The following is a 25,946-nucleotide window of genomic DNA, read 5'->3' as shown; positions in this document are numbered from 1 at the left end:
TATATCCATGCCCTACACTGTCCTTCCTGATATTCAGTTTTAGAAATCCATTTTCAGTTTCATTGCTCTGCTACCAATAATCAAATGGCAAAAAGTGTTGCCTGAAGCTGTACCCAGTGTCCCAAAAAGATAATCTAAGGAAAAGAGGGCTGAACTAAAACCAATATAAGCTATTTTAAAACATTTTTTATGATCTATTTGAAACAGAAAGCAATATGTCAAAATTTAACACAGTGTTAATATGAAGGAAGATATATCTGTAATATGAGTTTATACATGTATGTTTCTTCAGTTCTCCTGAAAACAAATCCTAAAATACAAAAAACAAATTATGACTCTAGGAGAGACTTTAAACTTTATATTTTTAAAGATGAGATAGAATTAAAGCATTCTTTAGACCTAGTTGCAGGTATAATAATAATTAAGCCAGATGATAAGATACAGAGAAAACTGAACTAATGATTTTATTGTATTCATAGATTTTTTTTTGGTCTTGTTGTTGTTTCTAAAAATATGTTTACAAAACAAAATTGAAGGAAAGATGCCCATAAAGAAAAATGTTTTTTTTTCCAAGGACAGGCAGGCATGGGAACAAGTTGTCCCAGGAGGTGGTAATGTCTATGTCCTTAGATGTTTTCCAGACCAAACTGGGAAAACCCTGAGTAACCTGGTTTGATTTCAACACTTCTTGAGCAGAAGGCTGGACCAAGATACCTCCTGAGGTATCTTCCAACCTGAATTTATTGTATGAGTCTATAATCTGTGAAGTGTTTACAGAAGTATTCACAAAAGTATCCACAATTCATTTTAAAGGAACAGAATAAGGTCAGAGCTAGCACTACCACTGTTAAACAACAACAACAACAAAAATCCAAACAGAACATCATCCATCTTCTAGAAATACACACAGTATGACCACAAATAACACACTGTATGGGAATAAGAAAAAAAGGTCTTAAAGTAGAGGTAGGTAAGAGAAAGAAATGCTAAATGCTAATTCTGTAACAAACTTCACACATACAGCAAGAGACAAAATAGTGCAGGAAATAACACTTTTTGGTAGATTCTATCATCTTGCACACTGCACATGCTGCAGATTACAGGTTCTCATACTTTTAAGCAAGCATGGATAAAAAAACCTGTATTACCCACAGCATAAAGAAAATCAACATTCCATTCTAGAAGAATTAATCTCTTTCCAGTTCCAACATGACCAGGCTTGGTTTCAACAATTATAGCTGTGTTGCTCAACAGTTGTTTCACAAGTCAGGGGCAAGAAGTGTGCTCAGGCCTCTCCACATCCAATACCCTGTCTGGCTTCTCAGACATTTCAGTGGAAGCAGGTGCAAGTCTTTCAGAAGTGAGTTAGAGTGCACTGTGCAGATTTAATAACTCCTTCCCCAGCTAGAAGACTAAAGTGCTCTAAAAAATATAAATGAGAAAACTGAAGTTCTCTAGCAATCCCTTGGGCCAATTACACAGATCAGAGATGGAATGATTCAAAGAATGATGGACCTGTCTTTTCCATTCTTTTCTTGATTATTTTAGCATGAAAAGAGTTGGTTCTTGCTAAAGGTGGAATCAACTCAACTACAGCTGACCTAGACAGCTATATAAAATTACAAAATTCTCCAAGTTTTTTCTGATTATGAAAAGAAACAGATGATGGAACTTGGTGTCTGGTGCAATCTTGCTTATTTACAGAGGTAAATTTCTGCTTTTCTTAGCATAACAAATCACAAGCAAGTAAGTTTTCTGTTCCTTACTATTTTCCTTCATCTACCATTCCATTTAAAAACACTCACAAAGCAGTGTCTGAATTCACACTTCAAGTAGTCATTTGCAGAAGATTATGAGCATTTTCTTCATTTTTCACTTCTGTGCCATTTTCTCATTTCTTCTAAGGTTTAATTCAGCAAAACCCCTCAGCTGCATGTATTCTATTTTACTGAGTAACATACCTTTGTTGTCAAGCTTCTTAAATAAAAGACAGTGGCTAATTCCTCTAGCATCCTTGGTTTTCTCCAGGAATTGGCTATCACTGCTAGAGATTGTTAATTTTTAACCTGAGCGATCTGCTAACACTTGGCTGCAGATGGATTTCAGACACCAATTATATGGATGATAAAACACTGGCTTTTTACAACAAGGCTCTACAGTTGAGCCCTTTCCACATACAGCTGCTGGCCAACTGTTGGGTATTCAGAGCAAAAAACTCAGCTTTTCCACTGACAGCCAATCTGAGCCTCACCTATAATATCAAGCCCAGTAGATCAAAACAGACTCGGTTCTTGAGTTTTCTGTGCCAAATGAAGAATCAAAGAATATCAAATGAAGGGCAAAGAAGGCTGTACTTAGAAATGCAGTGCAGTGTACAATCACTTTCTGGTCTGTGAAAGAGATGATCAGGAAAATAGATGGCACTGGTCTCTGCAGGCAAAGACAGTTCTCTTTTACACAGGTGTCATACGGAGAAATTGGATTACCACACAATAACAAGTCCAATAAGCACAGATTATGAGTATAGGATAGAAAGTAATTTACCACTAGATTAATCCCAGGCATTCCTCTTACCTAGGCTGCATTAAAACAGGAGCATTTATCTTTCCACCCTATTGTTCAATGTGTTTCATATCCTCTGTTACCCCCAGAAAGAACAGTACATGATTTTTTTTATTGTATTCTATTTAATTTTTCTATTCTATTTTTTTTATTATATTCTATTTACTCTCTACAAAATAACAGTTTCACATGCAGCAGATGAAATCTATTTGGCAAGAAAGTACAGCAGTATTTTTAACTTGTCTGCATTTTCACTGGATGGGTCTACGACTTGAGCACATGAGGTAGCTACTCTCAGACAATCACACAGAGTACACCTTACTTTGCCAGCTAGGATCTGAGGTCACATCAATATAAGAAAACTCTGGAATATTAGGCCAAATTAAATCTAAAATATTGATTTGTGTGTACAGGTATTTCTTAAAAAATATAATGGCCATTCAGTAAAATACACTGAATGGAGAGAAGAGAGAAGTGTTATATACTTATTGAATTAATAAGATTTAAAAATTATTAAAATTTTAAAATTATTAGTTCAGTTTAACTTTGAAAGGATTGTCTAGTTATCTTGGAGGAAAACCATTTATAGCTCCTCCCATTTCACTCAGCCTTCCTAAACCCATGCTCTTGGCATTAAATAGGAAGAAACTAATGTATAAAACTTCAAATAGGGAAAATGTTTTCCTTATTACCTTAACAATTTGATGGTAATCACTTTTCAGAGCCATTCCCCATGAAACAGGAATGTATTAAAGGTAAGTAGGTATTTACTCAGAGGCAAAATTCAAATAAGTTAGATATTAAAAGGTCAAGATGAAATTATTTCATACTTGGATACTTATCTAACTAACTGGAAGGTAGAATTTGTATTCTGAGGAATCCTGAAGCTCCAGTAGTACAATAAATTAGTTCGTTTAGGAAGTAAAATTCCTCAGGTCATTTGTAGAAAGGGAAAGAAGTTTTGCCCTAGCTCTTTGTTAAAAAAAAGAAAAAGTTCTATTAAGTTAGGTGAACCAAACTCCACTACTTATACAGATATCCTGCTGCCAGCATGGTAAGCTCTGTCCTACAACTCAGCTTCCTGAAACCTGTAGTTCTCTTAAACTTAGTTAGGAGTAGGATGAGAGTAATTCTATTAAACATAATCAGCATTTTCTCAGGTAATATTATGCTGAAATAGTGTGTGGACAGGTACATTCCCTCTAAAAGTTTCTCACCAACCCTATGTCAATACCTAAAATTTCTGCATGCCTGACATAAGTACATTTTAAAGTGCTAAGAACAAACTCACCTCAATTATACCTCAATACATTGAAACCACTGGACATGGAGTACATTCTCATACTGAAAATGTCTCATTCAATAGCTACAAACCCAAAACTTAATTCTGAATCTTACCCAAAGCTTCCTATGTAACAACTCACAGTATAGGCTTGGTTGCTCCATCTGTTTAAGAAAATGAGATTATAACAAGATTGAAAAAATAAATTTAATCTTTCTATCCACAACAAAAAAAATCTACAAAACAAAAATTTTAAAGTAACTATTGCTATTAATAGCTATGCACAAATAACACATTTCACGGGACCAGGATCAACAGCACACGGCTGAACAGACAGAGAATGTGTCAAAATACTAATGCACATATAATACACCATACGCAGAGACAACTGATATTTTTTTACTCATAATTTAAAAAAATACTCTGTAATTTGAACATTCTTCTTTTTCTTAACCTTTTTAGCAAGGAATCATTCATAGATAAATGGGAAATCATCTTAACTGAAACAATCCTTGCAATTTAAGACCTATATCACTATTTCCTTCCATATATATACACACACACACGCACACATATATATGATTATTTCCATTTACTAAATGAGATCACAAAAAGTAAAGTAGAAACAATAGAGTAGCCCATATATTTTATTTATAGTATAAAGTAATATTATGAGCTTGTACAGGAATAAACATGTTAAAACATTTATGGTATTATTCCACAATTGGCTGAACAGTTAATTGCCTTAATCAGTATATACAATATAATCTGATTTTTTTTTTTAATGGCAATTTTACACACTGAATATTAGAGTTCTTAAAGAAACAAAACAAAATGCTTTAACAGCATTTCCTTCTAGTGCAAGCTAGCACAAATTTAAATATCTCCCAGCAGGCTACAGAGAGCCCTGTTCGATGCTCGTGTATTTCTACTGGCTTCCATTTGATGAAAGGAAAGTGCTTCCCTATAGAGGCAAAGTAGAACAATTCCTTGGAGTATTACAGCACCACGTTCCGTGCCTGTGACCACACAAGGATTCAAAAGAAGAATGATACAGTGTTCTTTTTAGAATACCAGATTATCTAACTTTGAGTAATGACCATTTAGTGAAGATTTATATTATTTCCATTTTCTAAAGCTCTATGCATAATTATCATAACAGTTCTCTTTTCAAGATAAATTTCGTTTCGAAACTTTGGTTTTATATCACTGGCACTATTTATACCCTCGGGATAAAGGAGATAAAGTTGCAAGCATAAAAAGCCAGCCATTAACCATTGAAATAACTGTCCTAAACTTCCATAATTTTGCAGAAGAGGGATTTTAAAAAAAGAGTGAAAACAACACAAGTGTTCGGCTCTCTAACTTGCTAAAGAGGCCTAAGCTGTCAGGAGTGTTTGCAGTGTATAGGCAAGAATCTTACTTTAGGATCCAGAAACTTAGAGCTAAGATAAGAATGCAGCAGAATATGAAAATAATGAGCCTTTTGTTCTTCTTTATTCTCCAGCGCACATATCAGATTTTGAATTTAGAGAACTCTAGAAGCACCAAAAAAGTCTACGCATAGTAATGATATTTCATTACTCTACTACAGGATAGGAGGGAAAATACCATAGCCAGGAAATCAGTGATATGAAGGCTGCCAAAACTACTGGAAGACTTCATATTGTATAGTACCCATACAACGAAATTCTGTAAATTAAGTAGATTTAAAAAGCCCAACAAAACACCATCTAAGTAAATTGAACTATTTATTTACAGAATAAACTAAAGGTAGCATGTGATGCAAAGGAAGCTGAGTCATAATTTGTGAGACTGAAATAGTCTAATGTTTGGGGATAAAGTCTAAAAGATTTCTGACTGTGGCAGTCTGGAAAAAGAAACCCCTTACATGTTTATTTTCATATTGCATCTCAAGAATCTAGCATTAGAAAGTGTCAAAGCTGACAAATGCAAATTATTTTCCATCTTAAACTTGACAGTATTTACCTTTATAAGTGGTGCAATGGAAAACACAGTGCTATGAGGATTAATGTGAGCCAAGTCTGGAAGATGCTCAATAATCTGGCTGTCATAAAACACCAACTTCTTTCATCCTGAGAATTACCTACATGCCCTTCATATGTGACAAGGTCACCAAATTAAATATTTCATTATAATATCGGTGTAAGGCTTATTTTAAACACTTAGTATATATAGAAATTATAAATAACAAATTCTGAACTTCCAGTAAAAATTTAATTTTTTAAAATTTTGCATTACAAACTATTGTTTGCAAGGCTTGACTGCCTTTATTTAATAAGGTCTGCTTACTGTATAAATTGCAGTGAACAGCTTAGCTGAGTAATATGGCATTTTTGCAGCTATGATTTTAACTAGTTAAGCCATGGAAATAGATGACAGCTACTTTATTTTTAATCTTACTGTTGGAGAAAAGCTGTAAACTTTTTCCTTCCAGAAATAATCCGCAAACTGATTGCTGTCAACTGCTTGCTGGAGGGAAGGTCTGTCAACCAAGGAGGGTGGAGACAGGAGAGACAAGCTCCCTCTTTCCGTGTGTAAATACCTTTCCACAAAATGGAAGCAGAATCTTATAGAATCTTTGTAAATTAGGGATCTATTCTGTGTGAACCTTTAAAAAAATGTTCTTTATAGTATCCAACACTTTTATGCAGGAAAAACTATGTCTGACTAGACTTTGCTATCAAAGAGACATGATGTTATTCAAGTGTTCTCAATAAAACCCTGTGTCTTTGTTCCTTAAAAATGAAAGCATATCTCGTAAGAGCTGATTCTGGATTCTGAGGGATGTAGTCTGCCCTTTATAAACTTCAAACACATTTATACCAAAATTCAAACTCTTAGCCGATTTCTAGGTATAAAATATATTTGGCCTATACCATTAATTTGCAGAACCTACCTGCCTTCAGAGGGTGTAATGATGATCATTAGTATCTACAAGGAGTTTTTTACCTTGTAAACACTACATAAATGCTAAATTACAACAAGGACAGAAGTAGCCCAGCTTATCTCCATCCAGAAGCTAAAATGTTTTGCTTGTATTTGAATTATCTTATTAATTCATGCCTAAAACCCAGTATCTCTAGTAACTGATACTTTGCCATTTATCAGAATAATCTATATCCCTAATATCTCACTTCAATTTTTTTTTCAGCTATCCACTGTAAGATCCCATTGTAAATAAATACACCCTCAGAACACATTTTTCTGTTGCCAATTTCTGGGAAAAAAGTCTACTCTTTGCAGTTTACTAAAAGTAGAACATGTTTTTTACCTCTCTGAATTTGTGAAACCCTGAGTTTTTTTACTTGCAGAAACTTCCATGACACAAAATGGTTGGTTAGCAATCTGGAGAATAGCAGTAGGAAAAAATATTAAATAATTTTCTCCATTGTTGTGCAGGTAATGTGTAACATTTTACTTAATAACTGTATGTACACCTTTTATAACCTCAGTTGAAAAGGATTTGCTCTGCCTTTCCAAGTTAAACAGATGTACAGTGTTAACAGGAAATTATAGACAATAACAAAAAGGAAAAAAAAACTAAAGCAATTATTTTTCTGAAATTCAGATGATGAGCATTTATGCACTTATATTGATTTTGGAAATAAAAGTAAAGGCTAGAGCTGCATACTTGCACAGTTGCCCATTCACAATTTTTCAATTCCCACCTATTCACTGCAGCTTAGATGCCAAGGGTCATTTCTCTCCAAATTCTGGAGGCCTTAATACTACACAGAGAAGCAAAATTCTCCCATTTTTCTGATGGAGTTACTACAGAATGTGAATTCAGAATCAAACTGCAAAGACGAGATTGCTTCTCAAAATCAGTGTCAAGGTACTAAGTTGTAAGTACAATTAGCTCACCACTGTCCCTAGGACACTATAGCCTCATTTCATGGAGAAAAAAGAGAATCATCATTTTCAGTATTTTAAGTGCTACCTTTGCAGTATTCTGTAAATAGGAAGTAATTTGATTACTAAGTTCCTTTTCATCACTCTTCCATATGCACACACACAAACAAAATGTATCTTTTTTAGCCAAAAGCAAAAGAATCAGCCACTTGCTAGAGAAATAGAAAACTCCTTCTCTACAAGCAATATTGAATAAATTTTCCTCCAGCAGAACAGCTTGATCCTAGACCAAACTTAAATATTTTGAGCCTAAACACAGAGCCCTGAGTCTCAGTCTAGAAATCTTAAGCATTGCTTGCAATGAGGGTAGTTCAGTGTCTTTTCTCACTGCTGCTGGCAAAGCAGGTGAGTGTTAATAGCAAGACAAAATATGGAATACTGAAGCAATTTTTCTCAAAACATTTTTTGCTATTTGAAGGAAACATAAAAAAAGTCCTTGCATTTTTTAACATAAGGTACACAAGTTCTTCACCTGAATGAAAGACCATTTGGCTTCAAAAACGTCGGCTATAGAGCAGTTAATTCACCTGTATTTTGCAATCAATTTCAAGATTACATATTTCAAATTCCCCGTAACTGTAACAAGCCCAGAGGTTCATTTGACCTATAAAAATGAGGTGGGGAAATAAATCTAATGCAAAAAAAAAAATGCAGGGCCTGTATGACATATAAAATACTATCTTCCCTGTGTCAAACATATGGTATGAGTAATTCACAGTCATACACTCAAACATAGACAAACAGACAGCTGTCAGCTGGTGCACGTGTGTGTACACACACGTGCCAGTGCTATTAAACCAGAGCAAGGAAAGATGGTGAAGAGATATTTTTATCTGTTAATTTTCCTGGTCACACAGCAGTAGTAAAATTATTACTGGTGTTACTAACTGTTATTACTAACAATTACATTATTATTAATGAAGCATGAAAGTGAGGTGAAATGGAAAGTACTGGAACTACTGAGCTCAGAGGATTGTGATCAGTGCCACAAAATTCAGCCGGGAATATTACTAATTGTGCACCCCTGTTGATATTTGGGCCATTTCCCTTAAAGACCAGAATAATGGGACTGAGGACACCCTCAGCAAGTTGGAGAGTGTGGGAAACAAGGAGCAGTTGTGCTGCTGTTAAGTGGGGCCTCAGCAGGTTGGAGAAATAAAGTTCGGCAAAAGGAAATACACATACTTCACCCAGAGAGAAATAACTTTGTGGACTTGTAAAAGTCTTAGGACCAACCAGGGGAAAAGAACTGAGCACTAAAGGATGGGGAATGTCCTGGTGGGCAAGAAGTTAAACATAAGTCAGCAAAATGCCCATGTAGCAATGAAAGTGAACACTTTCTGCGTTAGGAAAAACGGTGTTAAGAAAAGCAGGCTGAGAGAGATGATCCTTCCCCTCAGCACCAGTAAAGTCACATCTGGAATATTGCCTCCTGTTCTGGGCTCCCCAGTACAGAACAGACATGGACATACTGGTGTACATCCAGTATGCACATCCAGGACACAGAGATATGGGTCTTGGAGCATCTCTCATTTGAAGAAAGGCAGGGAGAGCTGAATTACTTTATCCTGGAGAAGGCCCAGGAGGGATCTTAATCAGTATTTATAAATGCTTGGTGGGAGAGGGAAGCCAATCCTTTTAAAAGCAATTATGAGAAAGGACATTCAAAATCCACTGTCTCCAGATTTCTTTAAGGAATTTGATATGGTATCACCCAGCAATTATTTACTGAGTTGGAAATACAAGGATAACACAAAAATAAAGTTGATATAAATGGTAACTATTGAAAGATAACTAATGGTAACTATTGATGACTAATGGTAACATATTCAATGGACTTCTTTAAAATCATTCTTTACACTCATCTTACTACATGTCTGTAAACATGGTGAAAAGCAGAGGTGTTTTGATAAAAAACTGGTTACAGGAAGCCCTCTTGATACAGGGGAGGTTCTTGGTAACTTACAGAAGAAGATGGAGGAGCATTTGCACAGGCTTAGAAATGGGAAAACCTTTAGCTACTCTTCAAAACCACATGATTATGAATAGCAGCATTTCTGTGATTATTTCTGTGATGGTCTCTTATTATTTGAGAGCAACACAAAAAGATAAGACACACACCCATGCTTACTATTAACAGATTAACCTGGCCTATCTGTAAAACTAACTTGATATTCACCAGTGTCTGACAAAGTATTTTCAAAAGACCGAGTGGAGCATTAGCAATCTCATTCAAGACTTTGAGCAAACACTTCAGGTTCAAACTCAGGAGAATCAAGTTACTAGCCTCTGTATCTTTCTATTTATTCTGTTTTGCCACACAGACTAAAAGGTGCTTGCTCTGCTTGTTTGATCCTAGCACATAAAAGCTGAGGAAGACGCATGATCGATGTTTATAATTTATTGAGGGCTACACACTGAGGAAGGAGTTGGTTTAAAATAACAATATAGCGAGATTAAAAATTAAGAATCAAAGAATATATTTAGGTTCAAAGTTCAAAGAAAGCTCTAAGCATTAGGAGAGAGGTTTTGAAATATCTTTTGAAATATCCAGAAAGAGCAACAGGGCAATGTACTTAAAGGTAGACTGTGATGACTTTATAACTGAAGTTAGATAAGACTGCTGTTTAGCTCAGAAAGGTTTTTTCTTCAGTCTGGAATTACTACTGTGATCAACTACTCCTGGTTCTGCTGCCTTGCTTCCCAGACTTCTTGCTTCACACTATTCCCACTAAAATTCAACTAGGGCTGTGAGAGGACCTCATGCAATTTTTATCCTTAAGAGAAAATAATCGTAAGACTTAAACTCATACCCCTCTAGCTTAAATGGTTTTATGGAATATTGCATCAAAGCAGATGACTAGAAGACCTCCTTGAGATCAGAAGATTTAATCAGCACCTAAACAGAGCAGTGCACTGCAAACATACAGAAGTGATATTGCCTCTTTGAGTCTTCATTAAATATTTGTCGTCCTGGCCAGTTTAATGGATTCCTGCTTACTATATAAACAGTCAAAGAGAGAATTTGATTGTACTCCAAGCAAAAACACCTCAAAAGCTGTCACTATTCAGAATCATGTAATTTAACCTGTCTGTTAAGACATAGAATTATCTCTGCCCTTTATAACATGGTAACACATTAATCATTGAACGACCCGTTCTGAAGTTTTCCATGGCAGTGGGTAAAGCAAAAACAGCTACAGAGAAGAGAGAGGGCGTATTCACAGATCTATAGCTACTGGCCAGTTGTCACATAATCATTTGTACAGCAGCAAGTGAATACTGAGCAATGTTGTAGACAGCCAACTCTTCGCCATTCAGCTCCTTTCAAAGATGTGTCCATCAATAAACAAGCAGCACTGTGCTTTCCTGACCTAAAAAGCATGCTCAGCTTGTTGCAAATGTTGAAAATGTAGGCGGGTCTGTCATTCACCAACCCCACAATCCCCAAACACAAGTCAGTACTGTAAGGCCAATAAAATCTGGGGAGTTTGAACACATTTCCCCACCTCCCTCTGGCTGACAAATGATTTTTACATTTTCTTTTAGAAATGTAGCAAATGTTTTTCCAATATAAGTGAATCCAATGCTTGACAGCCAAACAAAAACATACACTTGACTGAAATTTACACAGTGACTTATATTGTTCAAACCCCAAATCAGAACTCCCATATTTCATTTATGACTTGCAAAGCCAAAGCACTGGCCAGAAGAATGCCAGTTGCATAGAAAAAAAGTATTTCTATTATAATGGTATCTCAGAACAATAAATGCTCACTAATTAATAAATTTTGACCACTTTGTGGACTGGTATCCATGACAGCATTTCCAGTTAGACACAGAAGATTTGGAAAAGAAAACAAATTATTCTCCTGTTCCAAGTTCAAAGATGAACTCCACTTTTATTGACTGTCATTTGACCTCTACCATCCCTTATTTGGTGGAGTTGTCCAGATTCTTAACAACTGAATCTCTTTTAATTGGTTGGTTATAATCTAGACTAAGGCTTCCACCTTAAATGCCATAAAAATGCTGTGTATGTCAGTATGATTTCATTTAACAATGACCAGCACTCTTGGATCTGACAGAAAGTCTTGATTTCCAAATGTTTTTCCCCACCTGACTAGTCTCCTTTTAGATTTTTGTCTTTATTTCTGGCTTGTGCTTATTTTTGTCTCCCTTATTTTGTTGCTGTAGAACAGTGATGTGAAAACTACTGGATCCAGGCTTGCTTTCAAAGTAAGCATATTGAGTGGTTAGCCTGGCTCATATGTTCTTGCTTACCTCACAGATTTCTGTGTTATTATTAGTTTCTTCTACTAGCGTAGCAGTCTTTTGCCACACACATACACACACTTTTACAATAAGCTCACAACTTATGAAACTTGCAAATCACACACTCTGTCAAAGCACACAAATTCCTTAGTTTCCTCATTCTGAAGCAATGTACAGGATCCATCTATAACACATAACACCTTTTTAATCAAAAAGCAGTATTTTTACATAAGTGGAACAAAAGAATTTAGTAATATTTGCCATTCACAGTTTGGTCAAAAATATGCTAGGCTACTAAAGCAATTAACCCCAATCTAAATCAGTTCCATTTGAAATGACAAAACCTCAGTCTAGTTTTGCCAGCAACAAACCTAGTGAAATATGGGAAAAGTCACAAAATTAAGTATGAATAATTTCTACAATATAAAACCATCATCTCATCAGACTAAATCTGTCATTTTGTATTTTATGATGAAATACCTGGCACAAGAATAACACAAACATCTTACAGAACAGTAGGTCTCCCCAGTTCATCTCATTTAGCAGGCAAGCATCAAAACCAATTACTGTACTGCCTTAGAGGCAGTAAGTGAAATTCTTGAAGTAGCTTATGACATTTTAAAAGTTTTTCAAAAGGTGAAAATAATCAAAGAAGACATCACACAGATTTTAGTTGCTGTAGCTGAGAAAGTCAACATTTTCAATGGAAGTTGTGCTATCCCTTGTTCAAGTTTTCCCCATCCTGCATTCAGAAAATATGGGTTTTTACACACTAAAAACAAGGTAAGCTAGCCTGGTTATTCTCAGTCTTTTCATGTGTGGCAAAAATAAGAGGACGTATGTGGTTCTAAAGCACCATCCTTACACTCCACCACCTCCAACTCCGCAAGAGATTTCAGGCTGTAATGTGTAAATCATTACTACATGCTCTAATAGTATTTTCTATTTAATCAGGGGAGAAGAAAAACCCCCTCTAGAATTACAATAAATAACTACAGTTTTGTTTTAAATGAAATGATGTAGTTTATATCTGACCTGAGTTTCAGTCTTTTCCTAGTGGGAAATATAAATTCAGCATTTGGATACATAATCCTACAGCTCTCAGAAGAAGCCGACTCCACCGCGAACACTTTACATGATTTATAGCTCTCCTCCAGATTCAGATGACAAGTCTCGGCGGAGCAGGTGCAACGGGGTATTTTTTCCTTCCTTCAGACATCATTCCCTCGTATGTAAATTAATTAGCAAGTCTTCCTCACTTTCGCGTAAGCGGGGAAGATGAAGCTAATGGAATATCAGCGTTCGGTTTCTCACGAGGAGCGGGCGACCCGCAGGAGGGAGGGAAGGAGGGAGGGATGCGGGGAGGGGGCTCGCTGTTGTTACTGCTGGAGCCACAGCGATTTCGACAGCGTCAGCGGCGATAAAGTGAGCCTGGCTCCCGCGCACTTATGCCAAGAGAGCGATTTTTAAACCACGGGCAGGATTTGGAGGAACCTCGGGGACGCGAAGCGAACACACCCCGCACACCTCCCGCGGCAACCCGAGCCTTCCTGTCCCCCCTGCCGGCAAGTTGGAGCTGCCCTGCCCGCGCCCCCTCGGCCCTGCCCCTTCCCTGGCTGCCGGGGGACGGGGAGCGCGTCCCGACTCCCGTTACCTCCTCCGGAGCCATGGAGAGCGCCGCGGCCGAGCGGAGCGGAGGGGCCGGCGCTCCCCGCGCTCCCTCACCCGCCGCGCCGCGAGCCACTGGCACAGCCCGCTCCACATAAATGCATTAACAGCAGCCACATCATGATTAATTCATCATCCCAGTGACCAGGGGAGGAGGCAGGCGGGGGGGCTGGGGAGAGGCAGGGCGCACGGGACGGTCCCTTCTCCCGGAGTTCGCCCCTGGCTCCGGGCTCCGCCGCCGCGGAGGGAGGGACGGATGCAGCGCCCGGCTTCCCGCGGGTGCCCGTGCCTGCCCGGCCTGAGGGAGGGCGGGGCCTCCCCTCCCCGGACAGGGCACCGGCGGCAGCCCCGCTCCCGGCGGGCGGGACCGCGCTGGGAGCCGGGCGGGGATGGGCGAGGTCGCCGTGGGAAGTTGGGAAGGCTCCGCGGCACGGAGCGGGCGGGCTGCGGTCACCGCTCAGCGGGAGCATCCTCAGCTCCACGGGAGCTGCAGCCCCTCCTGGTCTCCTGGCTGCCAGCGGCCCGGGTGCCTTGGCGGGGGAGCAGGGCCCGAGCTGCCGGCGCGGAGGGGCCACCGGGCAGTACAAGCATCCCGGACATCCGTGCGGCCGTGATCACGGTAGCAGGACTAAGCTCGTTTGCACAAATGTGTCCAAACCCCTCCTCAGCCTCGGTGGAAACAACTGCTCGGCCACGCGCCAGTTGCTGGAGCCAGGTTTTTCCACGCCACGCGTCATTGGTGTCCCTGCGAGCTTGCCTTGGTCTGCTGAGGCAGCAAGCCCGGCTCCTTCCCCAGTCCTCCGGCACAGAGCTTTGCTGCCCTGTCTTCTAAGGGCAGCGCCGGTTTCTTCAAACACCATTTGTCAAACTAGCGGTACGCTGGGCTTTGAGTTTCTTCACAGAAGGGGCACAAGACCGCTGTGATTTTAAGGGTTTCAGAACAGCTGTTAAATGCAGGAAAACCTTTGCATTTCTCTGCCTTCATTTTCCACTCCAAACATAGGTAGAAGTCCTCTAAGTCCAGCATCCCCCTCCAAAATTTAATACAAGATGTACTTTACAACACCAAGCAAGATGGCACCTTACCTTCTTAGTCAGGTAGGTCCCTAGTCAGGTGATGAAATTTGCATAGAACAGATGATTTATCACTTCCTTATCACTGCCTCACTTCATCTGTAAAACCATGTTTGCCTACCTATTGTCATACTCCAAGGGAATGTATTTGTATAGGATATTATCATGGTTTAACAATTCCTTATTGATCGTGTGCCAGGAGCAAAAGTCACCTCTTGTGGATTTTAGATTAGCAAAGAATCTCCAAGCTGACACGGCTGTATATAGAGATTGCCAAGTACCAGACCGAGTTCATAAGCTTTACATAGAGAGATCCCCAAATTGTCACAAGCCCTGAGATAGGTAATCATAGGCAGAGAGGTTTAAAGTTGTGTAGGGAGGAAGCAGAAAATAAATGAAAAAGTAGAGCAGTTTTGTGGGAAAAAATCATTTACATGATACATTAATTTTCCTTCTGTATTATGCTCTAGATTTGTGTTGCTCATACACAAAAGAATAATTAACTCCACAGTTAAGGCTGTGTTGTGGTTTGCACTTAGAGTGGGAGTAAAAATCTCTAGGTTCAATACTTGAATGCTGCATTTAGACTACACAGCACAATAGCACATAAGAATTACAGTTGAATTTTCTTCTAAAAAATAACACTTACTTGCCTTCTACAGAGAAGAATCTTAATTGTCCTCTTTTTCCAGATTTTCCCATTTTCATCTGTGAATTCTGAAGGTTGCTGTGTATATTAGAAGCCATTCATCCTGTAGGAAAAGAACACAAATAAAGCTGATTTTGAACTTTTAAAATTAAGTAGAAATAGGCTAACACAGACTATATCCACTATATTATTTCATTGCACTTGGTACTGGTGTCCCAAGATAATTACATAATAGCAGATTGAATTGTTCTACCTACTTTTTTAAAAAAATAAGGATTTATCAGAATAAAATGTTTCTTGCAAAAACAGATGTACTCATCTGAATGCTTTAAAAAAATGGAACTTGATTAAAACCTCTGAATCGCCAATCCAAAACTCTGCTTTTTAGCAGACATTACCTAACGTCTTCTGTAATCCAGTGCTTCATCTTAAAATCAGTTCATTTCACTCTTCCTAGTGAAGGCAGTGCCTGAACATGCACTGGCTCCCCTGATTAGAAATTGCCCCATTTGTTTCTCTCCCCAGAACATTCTAAGTATTATTCTTTTCTGTTCACCTATTGCTATATTTATATACAACACTCATGTTTTTCCTCAATTGAAGCAGATTCTCTTTCAATCTCTTTCCGTAAATCAAGTTCTGGATTTCCCTGATGATGTCTATAACCTATTACAATTTGAATTCGTAATTTTTAAACTCTGACAGGTGAACAGAGCTTTATACATGACATTCCAGTAAACTCTTATTAGTAATGCCCACAATGGTCTCTTCACCCCCATTTAAGCACTGATAAAGGTGGGCTTTGCCTCACTTTCTTGACCTTCCTTCGTAATAGCTTTTGGTTTTTCTTGTGCTCAATACCAACAAGTCTTTCTCATGCCATACAACTTTTGACTCTCAAATTAACAGATTATACCAAAAGTTTTTATCTGGCTCTTGTTCATAATCTTGAATTTTGTTATTGTATTTTGGCTCCAGTGTTTTGTGCTATTGACAATCTGTGAATCAACAGCAAATTACGCATTTTCTTATTTTCTGTGATTATTAATTTATTAAGGGATACAGAAATAATACGAACTGAGTCTTAACAAACCTAGCAAATTCCATTTATGCATTGATCTCTTTTCAGCATAAACTCTCTTGCTTTGCAGGTCCTTACCCACTTCACAATTTTTATAAAGGTCTTCTTGTCTTCCATTTCAATAGCTGCCCACACACAGGCAACTGCTTCCAGGTTAAACTCTGGAGAAGGCAAAGGTGTTAAATGAGATGGTGTATGAGGTGTCAACTGTTAGAGAGTTTGGGATAAAGATGCAGTGCAATTAAAAACAAAGGAGAAAACCACTCATAAGTAGCCTGGTAAAAGTCATCTATCTGCCGTGCTACATTTCCAACTTAAAAATGGCCTAGTACTACAATTCAAAGAAAAATCACCATGGCTGGAGAAGGGGGAGAATGGACCTATTCTCTATGCTGTTCGCTAGTTTCTTCTATTTCTGGAAACTCTCCAAGTTCTGTATTACAGAACTCACTTGCCTGGGCAATTTTATTTATGTGCCATCTCACTGAGAGTGGTAGACCTATGTAATTATCAAAGTAAGGAAAACTTCAAAGCCTGGATTTCTTTTATTATTGTTATTTACTGAAGTACAAATTTATGTTTCTATGAAAGATTAATATCCTTGCTGATACCTTATTGGCGTGAAAAGATGGATGCATAATTCCACTACTACAACGTCTGAAGTTATATGGATACAGATTCATTAAAAACATTTCAAGTAGTATTTATTTTTATATTGTGAATCAAGTTTCAGTGCTGCCACATCTAGACATTTGGTATTGGTGTGTCTCTGCCTAAAACTTGGGATGAAATCTCAATCACACAAAAATCAAAGAAATTCTTCTAGTTAATTCATCAGAGCTAGGACTGCATTCACTGATTTTTCTCTGAGGGTTCACTACATTTGACATGAAATCCTTAATTACAGCAGCTTATATTAAATATAAGCATACATGTGTCTAGGTTTATTTCTAGAAAATAAATTATATTGAAGGAAGAATATTGCATGATAGAATCAATCCTCATGCAGTAAAACTAAAAGCAAATGATAATAGTACATCTATATGAAATATCCCTGGCCTGAAGGCCATATGACATTTTCTTGATTCAAGGCTTAATATTCAAAGCTTGGTCACAGTTATTCATCTGTTAAGGTTCATGAAGTTGGTCTGATTTATGACTAATTCTGGCTACTACATGGAAACTGTGGTTTCAGATGAATTATGATTTTTTTTTTCAGTCTGAGGCACAGACTAAAGCTCAAGGCATAAGAGTGCCTTTTGCCTTGATTTTAAACTAATTTTCAGTGAATTAAATATCTGATAAATAAGGGGGCAGGTCTACTTTTTGGAATTCAAAGCGCTTGTGTTAATTAAGAGCGAGTTTGACTCAACTTTCCTCATTGTCCAAACAACTTTTCTTCTCAGCTTTATAAAAGTCAGATTATGTAGACAAATGTGGATTTCAATCTCTATGAAACTTATGGAAACTATATAATATAAAAGTGCAGGGGTTGACATAGGCAACCTCTGTTATTCAATAAAGTAACAACTCTGAAATATTCCAGAGAAGTGCATCTTCTCTCATGTTTATCTGGTCGTTGAGGATTGTAATTTCTGACATCTTAATTTTCTTGAAATGACTTTTCCTTACTGAACTCAGAAAAGCTGTTAGAAATCCTTATTAGCAGTAAAGCAATAGACACAAAATACTGATAGAACACCTATAATGTTGAAAGAAGACATACTTATTTTCTGAAAGAGGGGCAATTCTGTCATTCCTGAAGGAATGCTGAGGCATTACAAAAAGTGTAGATGATTTTTGAAACTGAAACATTTCGCTATATACATTATTTCTGATTTTTAAAATTGCCCTCAGTTTTAAATACCCTTACTCATATGTCAATTGTGTTACCTTAAGTTGTGGCACCAGAGGCAGTGAACTGGAGAAAGAGAGAAAATGGGAACGGTGACTGAAAAATCACAGCAAGAAATAAGATGATCCAAAAAAACATATTACTCCAAATTGCTAGTCCAGCTGAGCTGTACCTTTTGCAGTCTCAGAGCAGACTGTAACTAAGGTGCAATTTCTATTGTAGTTCTCTCACCCTGAAAACAGTCCAAAATTATCTATACAAAGCTAGGGCAAGTTGCAGACAAGGCTGGTGTCTACAGTGTACAACCTCTGAGCATCCTCCTGAAGCTGTGCAATTTGCTAAAGAGTAAAGCATGTTGCAGGCTTGCCCTTCAGAACCTCAATGCATTTCCTGCTACTGACAGAAATCAGTGGAAGGAAAACTCACTACACCACAATACTGAACCAAGACCATTATTGTTTTGCTATCTCTGATGTTTCAGCTGAAATGTGGTTTATAATGCTGTAAAATTATGGGTCAGGGAAACCTCATTGCAGCTCTTGGGTATAGCTGTCCCTCTTCATTTAAGATAGATGTAAGAACTCATTATGCTCCTTTGCTGAAACAGGTAACTGAAATGACTTTAGTCTCTAAACCCCAAACACAATTACACATCTCTGTACAAAACAAAGGCTTGAGAAAGCCAGGTCAGAATGAGAATGAAGTGGGTGGAGTGGTTTTGCTGTTTTTTAAGAAGTATACAAATGAAAGTGACACAATGTATGTAGGCTATGCATGTAGGACATGCATAAATATGGAGAAAGAGGAAATATGTAGAAGCTCGTGTCAAATTAATGCCAAAGAACAGGTACTGAGGAGTAAAGCTAGACAGATTTTGGGCTGCTGGCACAGACTGCCACAGGTTGAACTTCTGAAAAATAAAAAGCTTTTTCAATATGTATAATTTCTGCTATGCTCAAAGAAAGAAGATTTTTTAAGGTTGTTTCTTAGAAATAGGACTGCACCGATAAAAGATCAATCTCTATTAACAGATCCCTATCTAATGGAAATAATAAAAAAACTCCAAATTTTGACTAGCTGTTGGACAGAGTAACATAGTTGACAGAGTGACAGATCTCAGATGTAAATACACATGCTATTATTAAAGATAATTAAAGATATTATATAAATCTCAGCTAGAAATATACATATCGTTATTAATTGATTTTCAGAATTCCCACCCCATATTTTCAGAGGTGTGCCTTCCCTTAAGTTCCCTAAGTATCATTTACACTTTGGGAGCTGTGACTGCTATATCTAGCTTTCAAACACCCCAAGGACCTGCTAAATAAAAGACATGCCTATACAGGAGAAAAATATTTCAATTCTCAATCTCTATATGAAGATTTAGGTGTCTGTAACCTCCCCAACACACCTACATCCCTTCTCCAGCAAGTCTGGGAAAAAAATAAAGAGAATGTAGGCAGGTATCTGTTGACTTTGCCCTCAGGTGCTTTGAAAGGAGCTTAGAAAAGGAGGGGATCTTTTGGGGTAGTGGGCTGAAAGTGGCTTGGAGCAAGAAGTGAAGAAATACTCCAGTGCCTTGTTCAAAGAAATAAGATTTTGTAGTTTTTTGTAAACAAACAGAAGCATCTCAAAGAAACAGCCATACAACAGGATCTAGCTTTACAAAAGCCATCAAGTTTTGACCCACTGTTAAACTCATCAAAGTATAAGTACACCCCTGACTTATACAGACCAGGAAACAGCTATCTCAAATTGTCTTTCCCAAAGAAACTCTGAGAGTAATCCACATAGTGCAAGTGATTCATTTTCTCAGTGCACATGTCACTTCTGACTTCATTATTAATCTGTGGCTTTTTTCTATACCTGCAAATCAATGAACAAACTTAAGTGGAAGATGTAACACAGTCATGAATGAAGCAAAAATATTTAAAATGTCCACCTCTAAGCTCTCCAAATCTCACAGTCAGGACTCACAAAATCCTTAAGGTTAACACCCAAGAATGGAATGCATTTTTTTTCATTTTGCTAAATAAATGCACAGCACAGTGTAAAATGGTCACATAAGGACAGTTTAAAATAAACACACATTCATATCATATGCAACAGCAAAAAGAGACATCTTGCAGAAGACAACAGTGATTGCTCAAGTGCTCAATACACAAAAATGGAATACTTCACATGCTGGAACTGATCAAAGGTCCAGTACTCTGTCTCTGGTGTGCAGCATCTACATTCCTATCCTTGGCCAGATGGTTAAAGGCTGTGAGTGAGTGTGTCTACAAAGTGGTCCTTTCAGAACATCCTCCTACCTTCTGGTGGCATTAAAGTATTAAAAGTATTATTTTCTGAAACAGATTTTCTGCACATACCTGTCATGTTTCATAGCCATGCATGGATTCAATGGAGGAAGAACAACACAAGCAATGATTTACCCTTTCTGAAGAGGAACTGTCACAGCTCCTGAATCTTCTGTGCACCACATACAGCACCCTGGGCTTTCCTGAGAGGTCTCCTATCTAATTACTCACCAAGTTCAACCTGCTTAGCTCATGAGATCTGACAAAATCACAGCCTGATGTGGAGCAGCTGGGATTTAACTCTCATTTATAAAAATTAATTGGGAGAGTTTTTCTTTCTTTCCATTTTTACACTTCTTCACTCTTAAAATCACATAACATCCACACATGCACTTACAAACACACAAAACAAAGAGTAAAAGCAAACCACAACCATCAGTGAAGTTACTTGCTATAGAAATAGCACTGCTGGTATTAGCACTTCAAAGGAAAAAGCTATTTTAAAATTTAACTGGCTGGCAGATGCAGCAGATATAGGACAGGGACCAAAGAGACGTAAGGAGAGAGGGAGAGTAAGAAGAGGAGAAGATAAGTGGGGAAGGTGCATTAATTAAAGGTAAAAATAGCCAAACTGTATGCTGGCAGTGACATTTTGGCAATGTGGAATCCAATAGCAAAATTCCAACTGAATTCAGGGAAATCTGTTTTTCACTCTATATCAATAGTTTTTACTCTTGTGTACTGCAGTGTGTCAACACAATTCCTCAATGTATTTAGTTCCTTTTAGTTCAATCTTGCCAATAATTTATTCTACAGTGACTCTACAAATGTTGTAAAGGCAAGAAGGAAACTAACCTTGACCTTGAGTTTCAGTATTACATTGGAAAATCAGGATAGTTAGAAACCTGTTAGTTTTTATGGCACAAATTGCTATTCACACAGATGGTATTACACAAACCATAAATAGTCATTCATCATATATTAAACTCCTGTATTTTGAAGCAACAGCTACAAAGTTTCATCCCCCTCATTCCTGGGACTTGTTATCATCTTCTACACTGCTGAACTCCAGAGGCCATAATGATTTCAAAGGGAGGGATTTAAAACCATTTGTTTAGTCTGTAATGCAAGATATATGGGATGGTTAGTCAGTCTACACTGATGCATAACTGATTATTACTGAGGCTCAAAAATATTAATGGAAAAATGTTTTACATACAGTCAGTCTGATTGCTGTGGTAACACTGAATAACCTGAGCTGGCTCATTAAATCCATCCATGATGGAGCTTTCTCTGTTTCAGTTCTTTGACAATAATGGTAATAATCACATAGATAAGTCATTAGTCTATTACAACTCTTTAATTTGCTCTTAGATCCATTCTGAACAGAGTTCAGGCAGCACTGTTAAAGTTACTATCCCTGCCACTATTATTCCAGGAGATTTTTCTGATAAAGGGCATTACAGCAAATATGAAGAAATATACCCACATCAAAATAATTTACAGGACCATCTTTGCCTTGATATCAGCAGCCCATTGTGTAAGCACTGTGTGACACCGCTTCACAGGAAGCTTTGAAGGAAAGGAGATGGATCCTTTCTCAGGGCTCCTAAAACAACTGAGGCAGCTGCAAACATTTTACAATGGGGAATCAGGCTCCATCAATCAATGCAAAATTTTCTTGGCATATGGGCCTCTAGGATCAGAAAAAAGTTCATAACTCCAAATGTATGACCTCGTGGAGAAGCTCTGAATACAGGGAATAGCAAAGGGTGACCCATAAACTTATGGGATCATGGTTGAAGGACTGCGCTTTGAACTATAAGGACTGCGAAAAGATGATGGGCACAATCCCAGGTTAGGTTTTTTTGCAGATGATTTTGTGTCTTTTTAATAGACAGAAAAATGAGAAGATCGTCTATTAAGAAATAAGAAACTCCTTATCAATTTAGTGTGTTTTCTGAAAGTTGCATTAAATTCGGATGCAACTGAAAGTTGCATTGAAGTTGCATAGAAAGGAAGCTTTCTTCCTATAGGTGCACAAGGAATATTGCATGGGGATTTTATTTTTCCAAACATTATGGAATGGTTAGCATGTTCTTATCAGGATAAAAACTGACTATGGCTTTAGACAGTAGAAGAAACAGAAGAGACTATCCGTATGGCTGGGTTAAGAGTTCTTTAATTCGATTTCTAAAAAAATCAGTGGTTTTGCTTCATGGCCTCAAATGTTGAATTTCTTGGCTGAAAAAAAAAGCTTTGTAGCAGATAAGTTTCAGGGAAAAACCACTTAAAATGCTAATGGTTAAAATAAAGAAATTTATCAAAACAGCCAGTTATTTAATGTATAAAACCATGTGGCCTTCATTTTCACATATGTAGCAGTAATAATTCTGGATCAAATGAATCTGAATGAATGTAGAAGTTTCTAAATGTAAAATTATGAAAAAATAATACTTGCAAGGCTTCTAAGTAAGGTACTTACACCTCTCAAACTTCTTTATAGGCTTAGTCCATGTTATGGTAGCCTAGAGACTCAATCTGCCATATTTCCTTAAATAAACTGCAGGCTTCAAAGTTAAGAGTTCTCAACTCTGGAAGTCCTGCTTTCACACTGAACACATTTTCATTTGTTTACGTGTATATCACATCTCTGTCTGCATTTGTAGAAATCAGCTGAGATTTTTTCATTGAAACCGTTGGACACTGGAGGTGAACGAGGAAATACGCACATTTTATATTGAGGAAATGACAGTAATTTTAAAAAGTGTGGCCCTTGACTCATTTAGGTTTTGGTATTTGGTCTCTGCAATAGTTTTTATGTAGTTTTTGAGGTTTCAGTTGGACTTTTTTCTTGGTAAGTGTATACAGTAATTGGGTCATTTTAACACTTCAGAGCACTATGGAATATTTTAACTAAATAGAATCCACCCCTCTTGACCTCTAAACCACCAAAGACGCTTATTCAGTGATGATTTCAGTTTTTAAAAGAGCAGGTTAACCTTAAAAGAACAACTTACCATACTTGTCAAAGAAAAAGAAATCACTTGAAACAAGAAAATAATGGTATCTCTTTTCTTCTGATGTTAATTATATGCTTTGTTTTTGATTCTAATGTCAAATAATAAACATAATCCTCTATAGACCAACCTGGCTTTCAGTTTGGGATACATAACTCATGTTACAGTCAATTCTTTCACATCTGTGCCTGTAACAGTGGAGACCTGCTTAATTAGACTCCCCTCCAAAAACCACAAAGAATAATTGCATTCCCAGGTTTTTAGGTACCACATAGTGTTCTGAATACAAAACTATACTCATAGGAGCAAATAAACCCTCCACTACTAATATTTCATAGGCAAAGGCTACCATGCAGGTTGACGCAGAAAATAATGGATCTCTTTGCCTCAGATTTTTTTGCAGAGAGACTTAATTGCTTATTAACTCCACAGGTAGAGATAATTACAAAGATTTAAACATATGCCTTCAATTTTGACATATCCAACCTAATTTTGACATATCCAACCATATCCGAACTCTCATTTTTCAGACTGGTTAGTGCTTCAAAACCCAGCTGATGTTGAAGTGGTAACTGTAGGTACTCATCCTCATTTAATAAATACATTAAATAATTATTAGAGTAATATTCTTATACAAAGGTAGTTTAACTGTATTAAGTACACCTAAAAACCATAAACATAAGTAGTAAAATTTTAATTTTACTTTGGTTTTTCATTTGTTTGTGTTTCTTTTTTTCTCTGGGTGCTTGAGAGTTTTGGATATGCAAGGTTGTTGTCCTGTGTATCAACAAGGGCCTATATGAAAAATCTCCAACAAAAGTAGAACTCTGATTTGAACTAAAAGGCTGAGTCCAGGCCTAATGAATGACTAAATGAGATGATATCGACAGAGGATATATTGATCCTGTGTTTTACCAACAGACACAGTGTCAGTCTTGTATGTTTTAAGCTGAATAGAGGAAAGTATCTTCCCAACAGGAGCCGTGGACTGCTGTGATGCAGAGTGCTGGAGCTACTGAAGCTCTGCAGCTGCCTCATGGCTCATGTTGCTTCAGAGAAAGGGCAGGCAAAAATCATGTTTACCTTTAAAGGCTAACATTAATTTATCTAACAGTGGAAGAACCAGCCTCAGAATTTTTGCTGAATATTAATGACCAAAGCTTATGTTTTTTAATTATGGCTTTTAGAAAAATTATTGTGTGCCTTATATTTCTGTCTGCTGAGGAAGATGATGTTTTGTTCAAGTTGTAACATGGGTAATTTAGCTCAAGTTTTTCACAGACGTTTATTTCATGACGTATGCAAAATCATGGTCTAAAGCAATACTCACACACTTAAAGTAGAAAATTTTTAGGAGTAGATTCTTCCTCTACCCCCAAATTAGCCAAGTTACCAAGGATAAACTGATTATTTCTCTTTGAGATGATATATAATTTATGATGCTAAGTACATATGCCCTGAGGCTGACAATGACTTGTAATATTACATTTTCAGGAATATAACAGCAGTTAGACTATTACCAAGATGCATTGAATACAATGGGCAATTATGGTAATTATGTAGCTAATCACAAAAAACAAGGTGTACTGAAGATGCATTGGTTATTTCATTTATGTGTGTAGAATCTGAACAATTTAGAACTCCTGTCTATTTAGAAAATGGGAAAACATTCTATCGCTCTGATTCTCAAAGCATATTTTAGAACAGTGTCTAAAATGTGTTTGAATATGAAGGAAAAAGGGAAGTACTTCCAAATATTTGCACACCACATTCTATAAACAAGTGTTTCTAAATTTTCATCATTTCCTCATAAGTGCAGTAACTTTCAATAGGATAGAATGTGATGTTGCAGAACACTGCAATTCACATAATAAGACAAAAGGAACCAAGATAGAGGATGCTGGACTAAAGCATCTAAGCTAAATACACAAGGCCACTGAAGCCAAGGCAAAATTGCTTCTTGTACATGGAAGCACCAAGGCTGCTTCTGGACCAAGGGGTCTATCAATAACAAATTAAATCTCTTGGGTTTCCACACACATATGTATTCCATATATTTTTCATAGCAGTTTTGCTTTTTAAATATTTCATAACTTGAAATAACTCCTTCTTACTCATATTTTATGTGAAATAAAACCTCTAATAGAAGAGTTTATATAAATGAGTACGTCCCTTTTAGGTATTTTTTGATTTTGCAGTGTCTAGAAGTTACAAAGTACAAATTAAGTGCATTTAGAAGAG

General features: G+C 37.3%; 1 protein-coding gene across 2 annotated transcripts in view; it reads right to left on the bottom strand.

The window, feature by feature from the left end:
• Nucleotides 1–13,791, bottom strand: part of LOC115905232 (heparan sulfate glucosamine 3-O-sulfotransferase 1-like) — a 40,183-nt gene extending 26,392 nt beyond the window's left edge. The window contains exon 1 of one of the 2 annotated variants that reach the window (XM_030951378.1): nt 13,710–13,791. The gene's annotated coding sequence lies outside the window, so the exon portion shown is untranslated. Of the gene's footprint in view, nt 1–13,090; nt 13,676–13,709 lie in introns of those variants that run through there. The other variant, XM_030951377.1, reaches the window with a different exon arrangement.
• Between the last annotated feature and the right edge of the window lie 12,155 nt (nt 13,792–25,946).

The sequence above is a fragment of the Camarhynchus parvulus genome, chromosome 6 (assembly GCF_901933205.1).
Source record: "Camarhynchus parvulus chromosome 6, STF_HiC, whole genome shotgun sequence".
NCBI classification, from domain to species: domain Eukaryota; kingdom Metazoa; phylum Chordata; class Aves; order Passeriformes; family Thraupidae; genus Camarhynchus; species Camarhynchus parvulus.
Note: the sequence above shows the minus strand (reverse complement) of the source record. Positions and strands in the feature narration are given on the sequence as shown.